This window comes from Lathamus discolor, chromosome 8, assembly GCF_037157495.1.
Source record: "Lathamus discolor isolate bLatDis1 chromosome 8, bLatDis1.hap1, whole genome shotgun sequence".
In the NCBI taxonomy this organism is placed as follows: domain Eukaryota; kingdom Metazoa; phylum Chordata; class Aves; order Psittaciformes; family Psittacidae; genus Lathamus; species Lathamus discolor.
Window position 1 is genome coordinate 18293996 of NC_088891.1, and position 21770 is coordinate 18315765.

General features: G+C 40.0%; 1 long non-coding RNA gene across 1 annotated transcript in view; it reads left to right on the forward strand.

Annotated features, from left to right (window-relative positions):
- Positions 1-21770, forward strand: part of LOC136019072 (uncharacterized) — a 46701-nt gene that overhangs the window by 15843 nt on the left and 9088 nt on the right. The gene's annotated exons all lie outside the window — the stretch shown is intronic.

The window sequence follows — 21770 nt, forward strand, 5'->3', positions numbered from 1 at the left end:
TCAGCAGCCCAGTTCAGTGTCAGATGTATACTGTGTCTTTCTCCATGTGCAAAAAGGCCCAGGAATTAGGTGTGCTTTCTGGCTTCATCATAAATAGCTATTTGCAAAAACAAGTCACAGGCTGTTACGGTAGCCTTCATGTAAGATTCTTAGGAGACAAACCTATTAAATATATTGAGGACCAAGTAAGCCATAGGCCCCTTGTTAATGGGGAAACACTAATTACAAAACTGATCGCATTCATAACTCACAAATTATTTGTCTAGAACCTATATTTTCATTAAATAATAATTGCATTTAAAGAAGTAGTTTGAAATATTCTGGTATTCTTGGTATTTTGTAATCTCATTATGGGAAAGAGATGATGTTTGGGTGGAGATGACATAACCCTTACAGACAATTTTCGCAGATGAGTTTTAGGTTCTGTGGAAGCAAGCTAAGAAGCTGAGTTGGCAAGTAAATTAATGTCAGCCTTCCAGTTCACAGGCCTGTGTGAAGGTGTTTGCTAATGCCTAATTGTGGTGGTTTCATGTTGCACATGCCCTTGTTCCTATCTCCATTCAGGCTGGCTCTGGGTTTTGAGGTTTAAGAAAGTACAGGTGCTTTGCAGAGGAAAATTTATTGCTCTCAACAGAGGAGTGCTGTGGGATCCTCCTTGATTTCTAACAGTTACATTCTTTCAAGCTTAGTAATGTAGTGATAATGAAAGTCAGTAGCTCATTGTGTTGGTATGAACTAGGTGTAATGTAAATAGGCATTGTGCAAACATTCAGGCTACCAAAAGAGATGATTTCAGGTTGATCCTGGCCTTCTATAAGAACAGATTGATAAGCAAGGGGAAAATCCTTGTCTAAAAGTTTACTACTGTTATTTATAGCCCTGGCAACTGGAGATCTTCCCAGAGAGCAAAATCCAGGTCAGGATTCCAGCCATACTGCCTACAGAGCCTATGACAAATACTAATCAATTGATTAAACCCTTGAAAACAACTGTGTTTAGAACTAAGTTCATCAGGCTGAAGATCTAGCAAACCATTAGAGGAAAGCAGCTTCCAAATGATGCCTATACAGTGTCCCCTTCCTAGACCTAGAGTTCTTCAGTAGTATGGAAAAAGCAACAGAGGAGAAGAAAACACTGCCTGTCAACTAATGCCTTTGTTGAAGGCAGACTGTAGAAGAGCTTTCTGGAGGGGAATCATTAGCATGCTGGCACCTATGTGTTAGCTAGCTGAAAGCCATACTATTTAAAAACATGATTGAACTGATATCAAGTCCTTAGAATTATTATTAGCCTCAAGCAGAGAAGCATGCTGGAACACTGGGTTCCACTTCCCTGTGGTCTCATCACTAACCCATCCTCTTTTTATCAGGCTTGGATGTGTGGAATCCCTGGACCTGTAATAATAAAGACCTGGTGAGCATGTAAGACTGGGTGAAGGGGAATTACTGGAAATCTGAGACCCCTCCCTGCATTTGCAGAGCAAACAACTTTTATAATTGATATGTGTATTTATTTAGTGTAAATAGTTACAAATCTTTAGTAATGCCTCACCAGGTCAGACGTTTGAGGCACAATGAGTCATTCCCCAGCATTAAATAAGAAGTCTTGATCCCCAGATTTTTGATTGAGGCAAATACGTGTTTTAAATGTGTGTCAAGATGGTTGTTAAAATAAATGCCTGTGGTGTGACAGGGCTGGAAGGATGAAAGAGAAAATCCCCTGGGTCTTCAGACTGAAACATTGCCAGTTCCAAATTCTGGTTGAAATTTTTCAGTGAAAAATCAGTCCTGTCAGCTGCTTCAGATGTGGCAGGCATGATATTTTTACGAATGTAAAACTAGAAAGAAAGAAACTTGGGGCTACTTTGTCACTCTTTGGCAGTGTTTTGGTCGCCTAAGGAATGTTTGCTATTTGCCACATACATGGTGTCCATGGAGGGAATTAAAACTTAGATAGAAAACTGCAGACACAATTATAATGGCCTCCTTTGTGGGTCATAGGGGTTTTGGTCTCCAGGGCTAAAAGCCTCTCTGCGTTTCATATCCAGAGGTGACAGAGATTATTGTCCACTGCAGACAAAAGGAAATGCTTGTAACACTGCATGGTGTTTGGTAAAACCTAGACTGTGCCTCTGCATTAGTGACTGCCCTCCGTGCTGCTCACAAAAGCGATTTCACACTCCAGGTGGAGTCCTTTTGTGTGTATATGTATCATATCAATTATGTTTGCTTAGACTATCCACCTTTCAGGTTAACAAGTAAAGACTCTACTGAATGTTGTGAAGACCAGGAAGATGATAGTATTATATCCAGCCAGAGCAGTAAAGAGGTGGAACATCATTACATGTAAGAGATCTTTTCTCTGGGCAGGCATTGTAGTTTAGTAACTACAGTTGTAGTTTGCAGTAACCAAAAGTGCTTGGAATGATTATGAAGTGGTGAAAGAAGCTTTCATCAGCATCACTGAGATTGCTGCTGTGTCCACAGATTCTGGAATTTATTGATGTATGATACTCAATCCTGTAGTACTGCTTGTAATACCCCTTGACATGTGCTGGTATTTTTGTCTTCAGTGCTCTCGAACTATACATATGTGACTAAGCTATTGTGTCCTTTCCTTTCAAACCAGTTAGTGTGGATTTCCAGCTCCATTTTCAGGCACTTAGCTTTTATTTTTGTGGCTGCCCATATAAGAGAGCCAAAAAGCAGTGTGAACATAAATACTGCCCACAAATATAACCAGTTCTGTTTTCTCCCTCTGACTTTGACACCTCAAAGTACTGTGTTCTATTGTTTTTGTGTGAAGACTGAGTCAGATACACTGGTGAAAAAGCAGCAGATTTAATCCAGAAAAATGAAGGTGATTATGTTGAACAAAGTAGCTAGGAAGAAGTGCTACCAAACCTTAAGGCCCAGATCTCAAAGCACCAAGATAACTTTACAGGGCTCAATAGGGCACCTATCAAAGAACAGCAGAAGTCACAATGTATTTCTGCAGTTGTTTCTTTGAGAATTCAAAGTATCTTCTGAGCTATGTTGCACTGTAGACTAGAGAACTGACACTTTCTTGTAGGATAGATTCAGAAATTGACTGGATCTGACAGAATCCTCTGTTACTTGGTTGGGGTATTTTTAAATTACTGGCTGAGCAGCCATGATGCCATTTGTACTGATCTTTGATCAGCTGTTAGAGAGTTTTCAGCATCAGTCTTAGGTGATCATTAACTCAAAATGATTCTTCTTGCTTCCTGGGTTTATGAAGGGAACTACAGGTAAATGGCCTACTAAGTAGTCCTCTGCAAAAGGGGTTGGGAAGGAGATAAAGGGATTGTGCATTATAAGCAGTGCTGGGGTTTGGTTTGGTTTTTAAGTCAATGGGGTTTTTTTAAAACCACAATGAAAATTTTGACTAAAAAGGAAATAATTTTTTTGCAAAAACATCGCCCTAACACACTAATGCACAACTGGGATAGAAGTGCCCTGGGCTACAGAAGTCTGCTTTCTTTTTTCAGCAGGAAATAGAAAAAGAGAGCACAATTTCCAGTGCAAGAACTAACTCCAGATTTTAAAATCTTCCTGTTGAGAAATACTGGTTTCATGAGCAAGGAAATGTGTTTTTCATAATTGCAATCAATTATTTCACCTAACTCTTTCTTACTGAAGTTTAGGAAATCTAAACAAACTTCTACAGAAATGGTAATGTCAAATGGTGTTAAAATAGCTGTACTTTACTTACACTGTGTAAATATGTGATTTTTTCAAAATCAGTCCTTACAATTTCTGTACAATTCCCTCACATTGTCCCCCAAGCTGGAGAGTTACAGATGTGCACATCTCTGGAGTACTGCAGCTCTGCAAGTTGTGCATTTCTTAGTGTAGAATCCAGAAATAATATTTTTCTAAGCCATCTCCTGTTCTTTTTTCCACTCTTTCTCTACACACCCCTCCCAGGCACTGTGCTATTCAGCGCTGATGGCCTTTCCTGAAGGCAGAGCAACATTGTATCTCGTTAACAAGTCTTCCACATGTTCCATAGTACATGAAAAAGTTGCCTTGTCAAAACCCAAGTTTCCACCCGCTGCCTTTGCAAATGCTCCTTGTCTTGCCTGGTGAAGGAGGCAGGGCTCCTACCTGATGTTTCTGATGAAAATGGTGATTTGCACAGTGTGCATAGCCCATGCATCTGCATTCCCATGTTTGTTGACTTCTGAGTTTCCCATTGTAACGGTTGGCATTCAGCTTTGAAGTGATGAAAGACTGAGAAAGCAGAGGGAGGTGTGGTAGAAATGGGAACAGCAAGCTTGCCAAACCCTGCAGCATTTTGTACAGTCAAGAACCTGATAGCGTCCTTTGCTCTTGACTACTGTACTTCATTTCAGCTGCCCAGTGGATGTAAGAATGAGCTCGATTCCACTGAAAAAGTGTTTGAATTGAACTAAGAATCTTCTCTGCTCTTGCTTTTGTAACAATCCTTACAAGATGTCTTGCATGGGTTATAGCATATCCTCAGTCAGCATGAACATCAAGATAAATTTGAGTTTAAGGCACACGTGTACAGCAAGATGGATATACTTGTGCTACTTTTAGAGTCGGATTTCTGAAGAGTCAGGCTAAAATTTCCTATGGTCGTAGCTGAAGAAAGTGTATACAGTAAAATGTTCTAGGTCTCCTTTTTCTCTCCTATTTGTTTTAATGGAAGCAACATGATTGGATGCAAAGGTGAGTCAGTAGCACATTTCCTGCCATGTGTCTCACTGCACCATCTCAACACTGAATGCCCTTCACATATGAATTACCTTTATGCTATTGATTTATAGTCACAGCAGGACTCTGACCATTCTGGGCAGACCCTGAGATTTGGACTTCAGAGACTGAAGTGGCTGGAGTGATGTGATCTTTCCCTGAGTTGTACAGGGCCCCAGTCACTAGACGTAACAGAACTACCTTCCATGTGTGTTCTGAAAATCAGTGTCAGGAAAAGAGTTGAAAAAGTTAAATGTGAGAACCTACTTGGCATTTTAGTGGCCAAGATCACTCAGCATTCCTGATACGATACGTATAATTTCTGGGTTTTTTTGACCATAAGTGCTTTTCAGGATATTGAGAAGCAGCTTTTTACCTGTGCTTGATCATATGTGCAACATTATGAAGTCTGTATCTTCAGACCAGCAGTAAGGTTAGGTCTGTGCTTGATCATTGATTACAGGGTTAAGGATATTGCAACAGCCCCACTAAAGACCAGAACAAGCACATTTTTCCTGAGGGAGTAGACTCCTGAAAGCAGCAGTCAGATTCTTCAGGATATAACTTCTGCCCCAGGAGAGGTATAGGCTGCTTTCCTGTCTCTAATGCAAGATGTAATTATGCATTATGTATTTAATTATGCAGTACTGTATTGGGCAGGGAGGGTATTATGTTCTCTACCATGAAGCTTGACAAGGTTTATGTTGACTAGCATTACTATTATTTTGAGCCAAGCAAGGGAGTCGTCTCATTCATTTCCAGACTGATGCTGTGGTTATCTGAAATCATATTCTGAGTCTCTGTTCTTAATCGCTTCATGTTCTAATCTCTTTTTGTTTGTTGATGCACCTTTGGCTTTACTCAAGTGCTGTGATTTTGAGTCCAAGCTCAGGTAATGCCTGAAGCAATATAGGCCTTATTTCCTGTTCTGTCTTTTTTTCTTGAAACAAACAAAGATTAATCCATGACTGAAGCATTAGTTAGAGGAGAAGGCAAGCTGTAACATAAGATTGTTTGTGGTATGGCGTGCAAATGCTTCCTGGCTATGTGTTGTGTAGGGAAGAACAATCATTTAATGATGGAATTCAGGCCTCAGTTACAGTCTGTGTGAGGCAGTGGTTGATATGGTTTAATAGTCTTAGCTGTGTGCAGGTGCAATAGAGCATCTGCCTGTCAGCATAATGTGAGAGCTCTTGCAATGGAAAGGGACAGGTTAGAGAGTCCTGGAGGATGCCAGCTGGAGCATCCTTACCAATGAGAAGGTCTCCAGTGCTATCTCTCTCTTAGATTACAATGGCTATAATCCTGCTTAAAATGCCTGTCCTGATTGTCTGAGATTTCTACCACTAGCATTACAGTAATAAGGGGGGGAGAAAAAAAGGCAGGGCAAAATATTGCTTCTCTAGCACCTCTCACCATGAGTCTGAGTTGTATCTAAGGTGCAGGTATCTTCCGCTGAGAATTGAAGGACCCATTTTAGGATCATCACTGTGTCCAAGAAGGTCTAGCAATATGTGTAAGTGAGGAGTGAACGATGAACTACTGAACACTTCCTAATGTTGCCTCTTGACTGTTATGCCATACAAATCTCTACAACAGAGTGACAAAGAGATTTTCTGCTCCCATCTTTTAGAAGTCTACAATCCTCAGCCACACAGGTTTTTACTTGTTTGAAAAACCAGACTTAAAAATAGCAAGCTGGTCTTCACGGTTCTTATCAAATACATTAGCAGTACATGAAAGGAATCCTGTCTCTATAGAGCAGATTATTGGCCATTGCTATTATATTAATTGTTCTTCCTAAAGTTTTCTGCTTTCAGATCAGGAGGCTACTTGTGAAAATACCACAGTTCTGTTCTTTAGTTGTAGGCAAAACTTCCTGTGTGTCAGGAATTACAGACTGGGTTTTTTTTTAACAGATGAATGTTAGAATCTGTGACTTCTGCAACAGCCATGACAAAGTGCAGACTAAAGAAGAATTTACACTTGCTCCATCTCATGCTTTCTCACTCTTGATTATTAGGTGCTGCTCAAACAAGAAATCCCCTATCCCCTACTGAGGAATGTTCAAGGAGAGGTTCATGTTATTGTACTCACAATGGACCCAAGTGATGTCTGTGTTCCCCTCTTGAGCCAGCTGTATCCAACCCACAGTCAAGCAATTTTGTTGCTCGCTGTAAAAAGAAGAGACTTTAGTCTCATATTCCCAGTGCTCACTTGAAGTTGTCAAATTTATCCTGCCCTGTCATCTTAAATTCTTTCCGGTGAAGTGTGACAACATAGCTTAAAAAGTCAAAGGTCATAGCTTTTTTTAAGAGTATCTGTTTCCATCTCTTAGGAGGTTAGTAAAAACCAAAAAAACAACCCTGGAATATAGCTAGAAAAAGGGGCACCTGTACAGTGAAAAGAAATCTCTTTGTAATAGGAAACAAAACCCATACAAGCAAAAAACCGACAACCAACAAACCACAAAACCCCGATCCAGATCCAGAACAGGGTGGGAGGGGAAGTTAAAAGATGCCAATTCTCCTTCGCTCTTAGTTTTAACCATGTTTTTGTACCAGAGAGATTTATGTATCTGCTGCTGATATTTATGTATCATGGCTGCAAAGGGGAAAAAATGGATTAGAGCAAGATATCACATTGCAGAAAATTAGTGTTCTTGCTGCAGTTACCTCTATACACAGACAGATCTTGGGTCAGATACATGCCAAGTCTGGCTTCTCACCCAATGGATTATGTATCACTGCAGCAGCACATGTCCATGCCAGTCTTTAACACACTCAGCAGTTAAATCTAGAGATTTGATTCCCACACATTACTAAGAAGCTTAAGCCCATGCCATTCATGACTACAAATATATTTAGGAACTTTCTCCTGTCAGGAACACTTGGGGAGGAATATCTGTCTGGTCGTCTGTTGGGTTTTATGATAATCAATTCTTCTAATAATGGGTACTGTCTATTATTGTGCTTCAAGCAGTGAACTGAAAGCATACCCTATAATGAATAAAAACTTAGTTGGAAAGAATTCTTTTGTTCTTACATGGGTTTGCTGTCATCTCCTGAAATGTTATTAATTTCCTTTTGGAAATGACTACAACAATCAAAGCTTGATATCCTTGCCAGCCATTTGGTTTAAATAAACAGCTGTATTGATTTACAAAGATGCTGGGCCTTGTGCCAGTTTTTTCTTTGCTACAGTATGAAAGGATCTGTAACACAGTGTGCTCTTGACTAAGCTGTATCTTGTCTGCTACATCCTATGGTGTTTAGTTTCTTTCAGTTTCTTTCTATGTGTGAAAGCCGGCTGGCCTTTAAGGAATGTAACGATTTATGGTGTGAAAGCTGGAAGTAGCCAGCTAGCTCTTGGCTTGGTTCTTTTCATCCCAAAGCCACATGTTTCCCAGCCTCTCAGGGGATCCCAGCATTTCCTTCTGAACTGCTTTACACATGATTTTGCTTCTCCAGCTCAGCTTTTTGTATTTTAAAAAAAGAAAATGCCTAGAAAATGGCTTTCTTGGAGGCATTTCCTTCCAGAGGCTTGACTAGAGCAGAAAATATAATTACAATGGAAGGCACTGACTGAAGGTTTAATACCTCTGTCCTTAAAAAGGCTATTTTACCACTGGGAGTAATATAGCTAAGACAGAATAGGCAGTAAAATCCATTTAAGAGACTGGCTAAATACATAAGCTGTGGTCTTGTGCTAGCTTTGGACTGCCATGGCAACAGTGCTACCAAGCTATCTCAGAGGTGTTTGTGGGAACTGATGCTGTAAGAATGATGGCAGCATAGCCCAGAGGCTTCCTCCCTGCCAGAGAGGCAGTGTCCTTTCCATGCATCAGACAATACACCCCAAGAAATGGCCTGATAATTTCTGAGGCCCTTCAGCACTTTAGAACACAGTCGGTCAGTGAATAAACCAGCTGGTTTTGGATTTAGGACACCAGAAAGGTCTGGCATGTGGGAGTTGCTGAGGAAAAGCTCTAGGTTTTCATTTCCTCTGTTGTGAGTCAGAATGATTAAGGGCAGAAAGTAGCATCTGTTGAGTCTAGTGGCAACTGTCTCTTTAGCAAACAAATAGCCTGACTTGAAATAAATGCTGTGGAGCAAATGTGAACCTAAATTAGGACTTACAGTAAATTCAAAATGGTATATAATTAGGAAAGCAGGAACAACATAGGAATCTTGATTCCAGTGGCTTATGATCAGCAGTCAGGATTCATCTCAGATTGCTGAGTTTTGTGATTAGTTGATGTTGCACTTGGAATTTTCTTTGCCTTATTCTTCTGGACTTTGATCTTGCCAAACTCTTCAGACTCAACCTTCTGCAGAACCTTGCAGCATCTCCAGAAGCAGCAGTGTTTCTAAAGCAGCAGCTCCCTTTGTATTCTGTCATCTGATCCAGAAGTTGATTTTTGGAGACTGCTATTTGCTACTCTGCCAATGGAAACACTAAGTCCAGTGGACATGGTAACCTGTTTTTACATGCCTTCTGACAACAAACTGTGATAGAACAGGGAATTGCTCTGAAAGCCTTGAAAGTTTTCCAGGTTCTGGGTTAAAATTCTCTGACTTCTTGGGTCACTGCAAATGTGGAAAAGAGCAGGATGTGCCAGAGCAGGGACACAGACTTCATGCTCACTCATTTTTATATAGTTCATCTCTACCAGTTTTATTCTAGAAAACAATACGAATAGTAAGAACATGGAAACAAATCCTAGGCTGTAGGCTTTGCTGAGGGCTTTGTAATCGGCTTCTTTTGCTACAGACTCCAATGGAACAGCAATACAGTCTTACAGGCAGAAACTTCCCCTTGATCCCCTTGTCTTTTCATGGTGAACCTCACTGTTTTGGTGCATGGTATCCCATACAGCTCTTCCTGCTATGTGACTCTCCTGTCCTTTGCGTAGACATCAAGAGATCCAAACATTTTGTGCTGAGATTTTGCGTATTGCTTAGCTGCTGGTGAACTGAGCTGGAGAGAGGGAAAAGCTTGCAGGTGTCTTGATTCAGTCAGTCAGTCTGTAGCATAATCGTATATTGTTGTTCCTTATGGACTAGAATCAGAATTGTCCATATATCTCATTTCTGAGGACAGTTAAAACTTATTCTCCTTCAACTTAACAGGTAGAACTGGAGTCTTAAGCATTCTCTCCCAGTATTAGCAGGAAAGCTGAGTATTCCCTTTATTTTTGTGCAGTAATGATGATGTTCATAGAGCTGTTGCAGCATTTTGGTCTTCGTCTGATGCTGAAGTTTGCATCTAGCAATTCTAATGCTGTGTTACATCATCATTGGTTATTTGTGGCAATAGTTCATAAGACACCATCATATCAAAATGAAGTGTTCGGTTACTCCTCTAATCTGGATAAGAGTGATGCCCAGGGACTGGCCAAGGACAAGACTCTTGTACCAGACAGTATGACAGCTCTTCCTCAGAGGTTTATTGGAACAGTGGCCACAGATGCGGGGTAAATAACAGAATGGTGACTCACCAGGGCAAATTTTGGGATGAATAGTGTTATAGTTTAGAATTGTGCCTTTTTTTCCCCCACTTTTATCTTGTGTGAATATTGAGTTTATGTCAATTAGATGCTAAGCTGGTTTGGGCTTCCATTCTTTATTGCCAGTTCATATTCTGGATTTTATCTAAATAATCTTCTCTAAGTGATGTAAATATTTTATTTGCAAGGCAGGTTCTATGGCCATTTGCTCATTGCGCTTATAAAGCTACCTTCCGTTTTTAAAGAAGTTCTGTACTTGTTTTAATAAAGGCATGAAAATGTCCCAGCAGGATTGCAAATCCAACAGCTTGCTTTTATCCTTACTCTTTATGGAAGCAGGAAAGGAAATTCCTTTCTAAAGATACTGACATTCCCTACTTTCCCTGGACTCCACCAAGGTCTTTCTTTGCCTGTAAGTGCATTTCTGGTCAGCAGTTGCAGTTTGCTGTAATAATGGTGGAAGAGTGGCCACACTCTTGCAATCCTGAGTCTAAGGGCCTCCCCATAGTGCTGGTTGCCTACAAGAAAATGGAAGAACAAGGTAGAGATCCTTCCCCAGGTATTTCCCCAGTGTCTAGTAATCTGTGGAGTAAATATTACCTTAAGAAAAGACAATGCTTTCGTGTTCAGTAATAGTGGATTATTCTTTTTTTTACTTGAGTGTGTCTACTTGCTTTTGAACCCTTCAATGTTTGGTCTCCAGACTGTGTGGAAATGAGTTCCACATTGTCTCCTTGTTTCCTGAATATGTAAGCCATGAACAGTATATAAGACTCCTCCACTATCTTCCCTCTCCAAAGCTTTAGCTTGCATCATGGTTAATTTGCTTTAACCTCCTTGATCATGCAGAGATACTGTTACTGGGGAAAGGAATACCACAACCTGTCTGTTCTCTGGCAAGCAGCAGTCAGATCCAGGCAGCAATTATTGTCTTTTTTGTGAAAGGCTGGAGAAAAGACTGACATCAGACAGGTAGATGACTGGTACCTCTGCAGGGATGCAGCAGTCACAGCATGGTCCCTTGAACTGACCATGGCTCCTTGAACTGACAGAGCAAGCTGTGAGCTGTGGCATCACATACACTAAGAGTACATGGTACACCCAGCTGGATCTGTCTGGCATGCTGGCAAATACTAGGCTGTAACAGTGCTCCAGGGCAGGCTTTTCTCTTTAGCCAAGGACCACCAAGTCATTTTGAAAACAACAGACCATCTCACACAGCATGTACACTGTCACCATGATAAAAATTAAGCTTAATTTGAACTACTCTTCTGTAAGTTTCAGTGCTCTTCATTGTGTTTGGTGCTTTCTTCAAGTAAGTGCATGGCAAAGTGCATACGCATGGTCTGTTTTGTGTTTTTTTTTCTTCCACTTAGGTTGTAAAGTTTCTTCTACATACCCCTGACTGCCAGTAGTCTGGGTATAAAAGTGTGCTTTTGTATTAATGTGATAAGCAGTAGAAAAAGTGATATGCTCCTGAGATCTTTATTTTTTTCAGTGTTGTTACTTCTACTCCTCCTCTTTTCTTCAGGATTAACTTCTGTTTTACTGTCTGTCTCTGGTGCTGTCACCCCTGAGTCCCTCTAGCAACCTATAAATTCCGGTTTGGAATGTCAGAGTCTCTGTATGGTATAAACTATCTGAAACAGATCAAAATCTTGATAATTGACTCAAAAGATCCAGGTTTTCTAATCTGTATTCAGCAAAAGTATCTCGTGTTGAGGAAAGTGGATAGCTAGAGAATCCTGACAGTGTACCTGTGCTGAAAGAGAAGTCATTATCCTCAAAGAATAAATAGCTTTTAAGTTAACTTAAATACCTCAAGAGGACTAAGTAAAGCATTTTTTGCCACCACATTCGTGTGCCTCTTGCTGTCACTGAATTTAGGGAGACACATAATTAATGGGATAATGAATGAAACAGCTACTTCATAGCTCTCCTAAAAGTGAATCAGCTTCTTTTAGCTTCAAGAACAGAGGCTTCTGTGAGGGCCATTTTAATTACTTTTCCAAAACTGCTGAAATTCTCTCCTCTTCTGACCTATGCGGGAGGAAATCTGCATCACTGTCTGTGGCTGAGTCCTCTGCAGTTGTGCAGGCCTTATTCTGTGTCTCTAAGGCTTAAAAATGGACAGCAGTACACTTAAGCATCTGCTGCTGTTGCAAACTTAAGGTGTTTCATTTTTTCAATTTTGGATTTGTGCAGTTATTGTTTCAATGTCTTCTGCTATGTTGGGGGAAATTGAGAAATTATAGAAATTGCTTCCTGTCTAAATTTCATTCTCCAAATAATGGAGAAAATGCAGCCTTGATAAGTTGATTGTATACATGTAAATTGTGCCTTCTGCTTTGCATGTAGATCTCATAAAGATGACCTATAGTCCTTGTGTACGTGTTACCTATTTCTAAAGGTGCTTTCTTGTTTATCTGATAAAGAGCATTCCTTAGACAACAGCAAGGGCCCAAAAGAGAGCTGTTTGACATCTCTGACCCTTGGTGAGGTGTTACAGAGCAAGCTAAGGTCATTCCAGAGGTTGTGTTTTGATCCTCTGTCCCTTTAGGTCAGCACTGAGTGGAGGGGATTAAGGGATTGTTTTAGCAGGGGGTCCGCTGCTGGGGCTAGCCTTGAAAAGAATGTTTGTCATTCCCACTGCCTGCTGTGGGAAATTCATAGGATCACTATACTGAGTCCTGTGATTGCTAGAGAGTTTTAAGCCAGAAAAAGCCTCAGGCAAGATATATCTTTCTTATCTAGCTGTGACATTTCTACAGGAGATGCTATTTTACTGCATTAGATTTAGGGTACCTGATTCACAGACAATTGGCACATTTTCTGTGCTTTTTTTTCAAGTGATTTCTTCATAATCTTAACTTTAGATGGGGGTGGGTAAGCATTTTGCCCCAAGTTGTCTTCTTACTGTTCTTTTTGCTCACTTGAAACTTCATTCATGGCTCTATAGATCACAATATTCAGAGGAACAGTAGCTTGCCATATAGTTTACTATCTGACCTAAAGCCTACATTAATTAACTAGCTACCACATTCACGTGCTTAAAAGTCACTTTACTTAGCCTGCTAGTGTTAAAAAGCAGTATCAAAGTGTGGGTTTGGCTTGAGGGCAAACAATGCATAGGAAATGTGAGATTCTTCTGAGGTACAGTTCTGAGACCCAGCTCTGGCATTGTTAACTTTGTACTGTCAGCTGGATGCGCAACCTCCTGTTCTCCCTTTCAGAAGTTCAGCCTGTCCAATGCAAAGGATGCACCCACACAGCATGATGCAATATAGCCACAAGAAGGCTGCACTCCTCCAGGTAGAGTAGCTGTGGTGAGAAACAGAGTTTATTAGCTGGCGTGCTTCAGGATAATGCAAGTTTTTCCACTTCCAAGATCTGAACTGGTTTGTGTTTTGATAAAGCACTGTACCAGACAGTCCATATCCAAAAGGCACTGGGGGTAAAATCTTTTACCAGTTCTAGGATTTTAAATATATACATTTTCTTTGGCTTCTCCTTTGAATGTAAACCCCTGTTATTCTATACAGAGATATCTCTGACTGAACTTCTCCAAGTGCTTACAGATTACTAGCAAAATTCTCCACTGTGGTCTCCTTTGTCTGTCACCTTCTTTCTGCTTCACTTCCCTGATATGTCATCCAGTGGCTGACAGTACTGCAGTCAATGTCAAAGCGAAAACCTTCTGATTGCATTTGCTTTGCACTATACTTATATATCCTAATAATAATAATAATAATGAGAAGTCTTCTGATTTAATTCTGCCTACTAAATTCTGTGATTAAGGACAATGACAGGATGGCATAAAAATCTATGAATCTCGAAAGAGAGCTTTGCACTTGAGTATTTCATAGAATCATAGAATAGTTAGGGTTGGAAAGGACCTCAAGATCATCTAGTTCCAACCCCCCTGCCATGGGCAGGGACACCTCACACTAAACCATCCCACCCAAGGCTTCATCCAACCTGGCCTTGAACACTGCCAGGGATGGAGCACTCACAACCTCCCTGGGCAACCGATTCCAGTGCCTCACCACCCTAACAGGAAAGAATTTCCTCCTTATATCCAATCTAAACTTCCCCTGTTTAAGTTTTAACCCGTTACCCCTTGTCCAGTTCAAAAGTGTTCTAATTAGATCTTTAGTATATTGTAGTTTCATAATTTTGCATCTTGTATTCCTCAAGCCATCAGTTTCTAAAAGCTCTTTGGCACAAAATCCCATCGATATTTCAAGAAATTAGTTGTATGGCTTGGAAACACAGACTCACTCTCAGAACAGCCAAAAGGAGTCAGTTTTGTGTCTGGAAGACAGATTCAGTGTAACTCATCTAGTTCACAGGTGGGAGGATCATTTCTGTCTTTTCATTGCTAATTATGTTACAGAACTGGTTTCTTTCAATGGGAATTTATCATGAGATAATCTCACTATGAATCATTTTGTTTACCAGACAGGGTTTTTTTGGGAATAATTTAATTGAAGCCTCTCAAAAATTTATCACCTCAAATATATCCTATTGTTGGTTTCCCAGTACTTCTTCATTAGTGCTTCTTTCATGGGTTTCTCTCTATTACCCTTGATGATTGTTCAGAAGAATAATCTCTCATTATTATAATCTGTCTTCCTGTTGTGAAGGTCTACCAGTTTAAATATAGAATTCCATTTTTTTTTCTTATGCCTTCCAGAAGCACAAGTATTTGAAAGAATGTCTGTATTCTGTTTGTAAGAATGAAGTCTGGAAGGCGTTAAAAAAGATGAAGTTATTAGAGGCCTATGTTGCTGCCCATCATCACAGAAGGTCAACATATTCCATGTAAAATAGCATAACCATTGTGGAGCACCTGTGATCTTCAGGGTGTGTTCTGCCTTGTCCTTTCATATAATTGCAAATGCAGTTGGAGAATTGTTGTATTGGACTCATGCTTTTTAAATAATCAGTATTGCATCTACTGGCACTCTGTAGTCCAAGAACACTGTTCCATAACTGTTGTCTCTTTCCACATCTACTAAACTGTTACTCTGCAGTTTGTTATTGCAGGAAACATACCCCTTACTGCTGTCAGCCGTGACATTAGCTCTAGCACAGCACGAGTGAAAGTGTCAAGTACAGGATCAAGTCACTCTGCACTGTACTTACATCTCAAATGGATGGATGGCACCACACGCTAGCCTTCTCTTTTTCATTTCCCTCTCATTATTTCAGAATTAAGCCACATGAAACCTACCCCAAAATATCTGCCTGCTGACCAGGGCTGTTAAATGCTGGTGCCAGGGAAATGAGCCTGGGCTGACTGGACTAATTAAGTTGGCCAAGACAAGTGAGAATAGCTCAAAGATGAGTTGCAGTGGGAAGGGGAAGAAGTAACACCAATTTCTTATGTACAAAGAAATATATATATGCATGTATTAAAGAAAACCAACAGCTCCAAAATACCCTTGGTTAGTGAATGGCTCCACAGGCAGTCTGATCAGGGAGCAAAGTCTGGAGGTTTGTAAAACTGACTAAAAAACTATTAGAAAACTGGAAGCAAATCCACCCCCCCACCCCCCAAATCAAAGATGCATTCACCCTAGCTCCTAACAAATGATACTTTTGGCTTCTGCAACCTTTTTTGCAAGACTGTTAAAGGGAATATGGGACCATCCTAGCAAGAGGGCCCTACACAAATTACCTTCGGGGTAAGATCTATGTGCTAAACCCCTCTTGGTTTTGAGCAATTGAACCAGACTGCTTTGGCTCCAGAGTTTTTACTGTTGCTGGTGATTTTGTGTGCTGAGTTGATTATGTTCCACCACTTTTAAGGTTCTTCTGTTTTTATAGGAGCTAAGAGAGTTAAATAGCAATGGTTAGAAAACTGAGCTGAGCAAACGTGAAGCTGAAATTCCCACGTCTTCCTTCCTTGGCATGTCATTACGGAAGGCTCTAAGAGAATTGTGTTTCATGTTGCATCCAATGTTTCTTGTAGTATAAGCCACCTACTACTTTTTGCAAGTGCTGATAAGTCCTGTCTTCTAGCTGAAGTCTAACGTGAGTAACTATATTCTCCCTGCCTACAATTCCTCTGCTGTTTCGGTTAAAGATGTTCTTCTCTTCCTGAGTTAAATTGTGCTGCCTGTGAATTGCCAAATGGCAAGTGCCAACTCTACCTCTGTTTTGGATGAACAAACCTCAGAAATGGGAGAGAGGGAATGTTTTTCCTTATAAATTTACTTTTTAGTACTGTTCCCTATGCTCTTTATAAGGTTCAATACACCGCTTCCTTTCAATAAGAAGGAAATACAGTGGGCAGCATCTAGCTCAGACTTGCTAAGTGATCAGCTGTCATGAGCAAAGCAAGCTACTGGACTCAGGGTCTCATCAGCATTTGTCCTACAGTAGTTCTGTGCTGAGCTTTGTATTGTCAGGTCCTTATCTGAGGAAAAATAGCTTACCTTTTTTATTCATTTTTTCCCTCTTTTTCCTCTACTACTGCATCAAAAAAAAAAAAAAAAAAAGGGCACTAGGGTAAGAGGAATGGTTATTTTTTCCATGTTACATGATGCTTTTCTGTGTCTGGCTGGGGTCTTGAGCTAAATACAGAAGTCATGAGAGCAAGGTAGGGAGCGAGTAAAATGTACAGGAGGAGATGTTCCAGCATTTGGATCACTATTCTCATATTTAGGAGTCCTGAGTCTAAGTCCCTTCTCTCAGGATAATGTCTGCAGTAGGTAAGTAGTGTTTGTTTTCTGCACCTCAGCTACTCTGTTCTACAATAAGGCTAACAGCAATGCCTTGCTAGAGCTTGCTGTAGAAAATACCAGCTCACCCTGGTTTCAAGGAGATACCTGCTGGGGTGGAATCATTGCAGCACTGATGCTCCTTCTTTTTTTTTTTTTTTTGCTGAGGATGTTGAAGTGTGGTTCTAGCAATTGCTATTCCAGACCACTCAATTCTCACTTCTTTGGTCAGAGAGTATAAGGAAGGGAGAGACCCAAGCTGGTGTGGTGGTTCTTCAAAGGATTAGTGAAAGAGTGAGTATTTTGGGCAGAGTGGGGAGGGTGTTTGGGTTTTTGCTTGCTATTTCTCCTTCTCCACAGAATATGCAGAAGATTATTCACATGTGTGTGCACAGTGGGAGAAAATGCTCAACTGAGATCCAAACAGGAATGAAACAGAATTTGCAAAGTTCAAAGCTGACACAATCCAAGTTCTTGCTACTGTGATGTGGGGGGGGGGGGTGTCCCTTTTCTTCCTTTATTAAAAAAAAAAACCCACCCAAACCAAACACTTATATTTCTTTGAAAAACGCATGCATTTAAATCAGCACACTGATTTTGGTGAATGAAGAGAGAGATTCCTGTTCCCAAAGCCTGTTTTTAATCATCAGATGAATTTTGAGACAACCTCTGAACATTCAGCACTTGTGGGCAGTTTTCCCTGCCCAAAAAACTAGTGGTTTTTGCAGACATTCCATAAACACAGGAAGCTTTGACTGTGTCTCTAACAGATAGGGAGACAGAAAAGCAAAATACACATAGTATAAAGGCAAAAGCTAAACTTGCCATGCTAGCTCAGAGGAATGCAGCCCAGAAGTCTGTCTCTATAGCCAGAGCCAGATGTTTCAAAGAGAATAATACCCAAATTCTGGAAAGTACAATTCTGACATGACCTGCCTGTGATTTAGATTTCTTTGTAGTTATTGACTTCTCTCCCTGAAGCATGGGACTTTATATTCTGCTTGAGTTCATTTCTTTGGAGGGGGCAAAGGGGCAGCATAGAGGGCTAAAAAGCTGTGCTGTGCGAATTCCCGTGGCGTTTGGATTTCTGATGATCTCATCACTGGTCCTAATTTTTATCTACTGAAGTAGTAGTCTCATTTTTTTCTGCAACTGTAAGTTTCATGGATTAACCATGTTTTATCCGAATTCTCATCCTTTTTAAGATTGCTGTCTTCCAGCTCCTTCCTGAATGTCTCCTATTTCTTTTAACATCAGAGTAGCCAGAAAGAAATTCCTGACTGTCTTTTTTCCTGCCCCATTTGTTATTTTTATATAGCCTAATTGTTGTTAGTCTGCTTTCTAAAAGAAACATTTACACTCTTTTTACCTGTGCTATTTTCCCATAGAGAAGTCTAGTTCCCTCACCAGTCTCTATCCTCAGCTGTGCTCTTAATCACTTGCTCACCAGAGCTGAAGCCACTCATACAGATGAAGATGCCCCTTTCACTTTCAAATAGCTCTTTAATAATGTAGTGATTTTCTTTTCCACTTGAGTATTAACATTTTTTAACCTCATCAGCCCAGTGAATAGAGTTTTTAACCAAACTGTCAACAATCAGATCCCCTTGAGTAGCTGGCCTCAGTTATAAGTAGGTGAAATTCAGAATGTTTTTTCTGAAGTACATTACTTCTCTCTGAGAAGGACGTGCCCAATGTTAATCTGTCACTTGGCTCATTTCTACCCAGTTAGAATTAGAGAGGAGAACCTTTAACTGGGAAATCCTCAACCATTTCTGATGATTTCTGTGAAGAAGTTGCTCTTGTTGAAGTAGCTGAATTGAAGGGCTTTTACTCACTCTGAATTTAGGGTTATGAATCAGAATATTTTCATATATTTTTAGAATCAGTACTTTGATGAGCTTTCTCATTTTCTAGTCTCTTTTCTAAAATTCTCTTTTAATGATTTCTCCCTTCTTAGTCAAACTGAACATGTCATCAGTGTTTGCCTGTTTGTCAACAGAAACCCCGTTCCAGAATCTTTTGTTCTGTAGAAAAGTTTAAAGCTAAAAAAAGTAAAGATCTTTCATGATATTGTAGAATATTGGTGGTGTTAAAATAACAACGGAAAACAGGAAGAGAACAGTTTTACTTTGCAGTAAAGTGTATATTCCTGCAGACTTTTTGGATTTCAGTTGCACTATCCTGTGGTGAACTCCTCTGTAAGAAGTTTTGTTCCACCAGAAGAGAGCTGCTTAATTTGGGGTTTGGTTTTGTTTTACTCTAACTGCCCAGTGTGAACAAAACTAAGTTAAAATACTGTATATTCTACTGTATTCTACAATTAGGAATTATAACATCCAAAATATTGAATCTTTACCTGCATCATCAATAGCTTGTATTCAGAAAAGAAATTAACTTCTCATTATTGAGTTTCTGCTGGAAGCTGTTAAATTTGGTGTGGTCAAACTATCCATTAACACTCTATGCTGTTTCCACTTAAAATCTGCCTTTGGTGTATCCCTACCCTATCCTTTCCTATATGCTTTCTCATATCAGCTCAGCCTGAAATCTGGAAATTCCTGTCCCTGTGACTAATGGACGCATAGGCAGTTCCTCCCTGTGAGCTCTGCATCCCCTGCTCCTTTGGGTGTGCTTTGAAATCACTTAATAATAAAGAACAAAAGACTCTTCGCCCTCCACATTGTTTTATTAAGCTTGCTTGCATGATAGCTTTAACACTGTACCATCATTTTCCTCTTTCCAATCTTAAGCCACATATGGTAAGTAGAGAAATACCTTGTTTTACCAGTCAGTGTAGTTACATGGCAACATAGTAGAGAAATTGCATATGTTAAAGCAGTTCTAGTGATGAACACCAAAACCTCATCTAAAAAGAAATCTGAATCCGCTGTTCTCAAAGGCCCTGTCAGCAACCTTGGAAAACTCCCTGCTGACAATCAAATGTCGTCTGGCCCCACCAGTTACATGTTAAAACTGACTTAGATTGGGTTTTCCAAATGAGAAACTTGCAGTGTCTTTGAGTCCTTTACTCTGCTGAATCGCTGTTTTCAGTGGTATTTTTGGCTAATTCATATACCATAAGCTTCTACGGGAGATGTAGTCAACACCTTGAATGCAGGATGCCCAACTAGGTCACATGCAGATTTTCAAAGGCAGTGAGGCCCCTTTTCCCAGTGGCTCCAAGTGGAACTAGACAGCTCTGTGCCACCTATGTCCCTGAACCCAAAGAGGTTTCACCCAGTCCTGCAGTTTTGCATTGTACTGGTGAAAAGCTTGAGAGTTTGTGGCCAAAGTTCACATGTGTTGGTGCTGCAGACACAAACTGGAGCTTTTCCTTGAAAATTAATGGAGTGGGGATTCTTTTTATTATATATATTTTTTTATTTGGGCATTATAATTGGGTGTGGATAATTAAATACAATATTTTAACAACTTTGTGGAAGTAAAGGACCAGTATGAATAACTATTACAGCTGTCAACATTTCTATGCTGTTTTTAGGGGATTAATATGCAACCACAGAAATTTGTTCCAGGCAGAAACTTGGCATTAAAAGGTACAGTCCAGGATTATTTTGATTTTTAACTTAAATTTGAATGTAATCCATTTGGCCATTTTTAAGTAGGAAAAAGACTTTGTGTTTTTGAAGGCAGAGATTCCTGACATAGTTTTGGTTTCAGAGGGAATATTTAGGGAACTAAAAGGCCTGCAGGACTCTGCCTCCTGCCTTGTGCCCATTCTGCCTCTCTTTAGCAAATGTATTTATGTGCTGTTATGTTCTTTATGTTATGTACTTTATCACAGCCTGATAGGGACAGATAAAAGTGTAGTTGAAGGTTTATTTGTCCTCATTCTTTTTCATTCTGTTAGGCATTTGCAAAAGCCTGTAACTGGTTCTGCCTGTTGACTTTTATAGCAGTGGATGGTTTCTTTGGGAACTGATGGAAAATGACATCTTGGTTATACATTCTGTCCTCAGTGAGGGCTTTCTGTGCTCACATGTAATATAAATTAAACATCCCATGATGTCCTGAAAATTGCCACCTTTCCCAGTCCTTATGAGTGTCTTCCACAGGCGCAGGTCATTTGCTCCAGAAATAGCTGAAAACCTATTGCAGATACAATAGAAATTGATCTGGTCCTAACGCTCTTGTAACCACATTTCTACTGCAAATTCCTGCTAGTCTGGGCAAGAACAACTTATCTTTTACACAGCAAATACTTCATGACTTCATTTAAAATAATAAGGGAACTCAGAAAAGGAAGAGGGAGAAAGATAAGAAAATATCTTCTTCATTTAGAGAGAGATTAAGAAAAGCAAAATTAGAAAATTCTCTTACTTATCAGTGGAGAAGCCCCAAATGGATGGTTCACTTGAGATTCTGTGAGCTGCAGAATGCTCAGCAGGGAAAATCACTCACTGACTTGTTCATTTCTCTTTTTATCTGAAGTGTCTAGTTTTGCTTTAAGCAGTGTAGGTTCTCTGCTGAATTCCAGTACTGAGTAACATAAACCCTGAGATTTTTTTGTAAGTTCAAACAAAAAATGTGCCATGAAGTAACAAAGAATCCACTATTCAGGGTCTGAGTTTTGCTTCATGCATTGCCTGTGAACTTAGTGTTACTTATTACTGTTATGCAGCAGCAGCAGTTGCCCTAAGATCTGAGAAAACAGATGTCCTGAGGAATGAGTGCTCATGTTCAAATCATGAAAGAAGAAGAACAGAACTGTAATCACTGTTTTACTGACACATAGAGTATGTTCTCTTTGTCAGAGATTGCTCTGACAAA